We start from the raw sequence: 2,902 nt of genomic DNA, 5'->3' as shown, positions 1-2,902 counted from the left end.
AAAATTAACTTTTTAAATGAGAATTCAACTACTTCATTTTTGTTGAATTGTGATTTCTTACAAATTAATTTTTTTGTAAAAGATTTATAATTTTAGTAGAAAGTTCAACGGTGACTTTGGTGCTTATCATATTTTCCGTGTTTAGTCCAAAATTCTAAAAATTGTTTGAAAGTTTATTTATTTTTTTGAAAATTAAACTAGCTTCTTAAAAAGTCATCTTTTTTTGTTTAAAATTAACCTCTTGGTTAAAAAAATCTATTTCGATTGATGGTTACTTCTTTTATCAAAAACAAAACAAATGTATTATATTTCTTTTCCAGAATTAATCTGATTTCAACTATTTTGTTAAAAAGTCATACGTTTTTGTCGAATATTGATACTTTTTAGATTAAAAATTTTCTGTTACTTTAAAAATCGTCTTTTTGGGTGGAAAATTCAACTTTTTGATAAAAAAAACATCACTTTTTGGCTAAAAATTCATCTCTTGGTTTAAAATTCTACTATTTGGTTAAAAATTAATCCTTTTAGATTGAAAGCTAATTATTTTTATTTGAAAAAAATTATATTTTTATTTTATAATTAATCTAAATTTTGCTATTTTCTTGAAAAGTAATCTTTTTTTATCAACATTTCAACTGATTTATTAAACACTTGTATTTTCGGAGAGAAAATCAATCCTTTTGGTGTAAAAATCCTCATTTGTTAGAAAAGTCATATTTTTCAGTTGAAAATTCGTCTTTCTTGCTTCAAAATTAAACTGGATTGTAAAATATTTATCTTTTCAAATAAAAAATTTAAGATTATGTTTGAAAATGCAACTCTTCCTGGTTGAAATTGAATCTTTTTTGTTGGAAAACTCGATCATTTTGTTCAAGATTCGTCGATTAGGAAAGTGTAATAAAAACTGTATTTGGTGTGCAAGTTGAAATTTTGAATAAAATTGTACTTTTTCAATTGAAAAAAGGTGACAAATTCCTAAAATAGGTGACAAAAGGTAACAAAATTAAAAATAGGTGAAAAAGCTGAATAGGTGACACTCTGTGATGACTGGATCAATAATTCACTCTATGGAAAATTTGTCTTTTTTTCTTTTCTGTTTGAAAAGGAAACTTTTTTGAGGAAAACCTAATCGAATTTTGCCGGCAATAATGTATAATCTATTTTGTAGAAGTTGTCCGAATTTGATAAAAAAATTGAACGCAGAGCGAATACAACTTCTGATCGAGGAAATACACTAGAGCCATTTATTGTCGCTATTGATAATACGCTAGAGACAATATAATCTATTTACTTTTACCAAGCACTAAACGCTGCGTGCCCCATTACCAGCCAACAAATTTGGAATTTTATTCAGCGTTACATCTACGTAATTCACACCTGTACCGACGTGGAAAGCTCTTCGCAGGATGAAGTTGCAGTCGATTTATGTATCCTAGAACCAATTTTGAAGTAAGTTTGAAGGATTTTACACACTTTCTGTCGATTTATAATACATAATAGTCTTCAAATAAAAAGTGGTCTGCGGGACCTTACATAAACTAGGTTCCAAGTTTGAGGGGGGTGGGGGATAAAACTTATATACAATAAGAAAATCCAACTTTGTAGGTAAAAATTCTTTTTTGTTTTATTGAATAGACTAATATTATATTCTAGGTTCATAATTTATTTAGTTGATTAAAAATTCTATTATTAAGTCGAAAATGGAACTAATTCGTTGAACATTTATTTTGTAATTTAAGGTTTATTTCTTTAAATGAAAATTTAATTATTTTGACAAAAACTCGTTTCATGTTAGGTTAAAAGTAAATCTTTTGCAATGGCAGTCAATCTATTCCATTTTTTTTAAACAAATGATCTATTTCAGGTGAAAATTAATCTATTTGGTTAAAAAATTGTCTGTTTTAGTTGAAAGTTTAAACTTTTGATTTAAAATTCAAGTGTTTTATATCAAATAAATTTTTATTGTAAAAATTCTACTGCTTTATGGAAAATTCGTCTTTTTGCTTTGAAAATTAAAGTTCTCAGTTTGATTGTCATGTTTTTAAATTGAAAATTCGACCTTTTTGAAGGTTTTTCTTTTTAAATTAAATCATTTCACAGAAAGTTCATGTAATTTCTTCAAAGTTCGTCAGTTTTATTCGAGAATTGGTCTTTTCGGTTGAAAATTCGTTGAATTTATTAATAATTCGTTTTTATTGTTAAAATTTGGTTTACCGAAATATTGAACTATTCCATTTTTGGTTAATAATTTATCACGTATATTGGATAAGTTGGAAAATCATATTTTTGTATAGGGCATTAATTTTCTTGTTAGGAAATTGAAATTTTTAGTTAAAATTTAACTATATGGTAGAAAATTAAAGCATTTGGTTAACAAGTTCTATTCTGGGTAAAAAATGGTCCTTGTTTGTTGATATTTCTACTCTTGGATTGAGAATCTTGTTAAAAATCCTTTTTTTTCTAGAAGTTTCATCTCTATGGTTGAAAATGTAACTATTTTGATTAAAATTCGTTTCATGTTTTATTGAAAATTAATGTTTTAAACTGACAATTAGACTATTTTATTTTTTGGTAAAAAATGGATATTTTTTACTTCAAAGTTAAAAATTTTTATTGAGAATTTAATCGTTTTATTTTTAATTATTCTTTATGGTGAACATTCTACTATTTTGTAGATTATTAATCTTTTTGGTTTGAAAAGTAAAATTTTTAGTTGAGCAATCATATTTTCTGTTTTAGAAATTCAACTTTTTTGTAGATAATTTTTGTCTTTTTGGCTTTAAAATTAAATAAATTTCTCAAAGATTATTTCTTTTGTACAAAATTCGTCTTCTTTTTGTAGAACATTAATCTTCTGGGCAGATAATTTATTTTTATGGTTAAATATTTAACAACTTTGTTG

The sequence above is a fragment of the Belonocnema kinseyi genome, chromosome 9 (genome assembly GCF_010883055.1).
Source record: "Belonocnema kinseyi isolate 2016_QV_RU_SX_M_011 chromosome 9, B_treatae_v1, whole genome shotgun sequence".
In the NCBI taxonomy this organism is placed as follows: Eukaryota; Metazoa; Arthropoda; class Insecta; order Hymenoptera; family Cynipidae; genus Belonocnema; species Belonocnema kinseyi.
Note: the sequence above shows the minus strand (reverse complement) of the source record.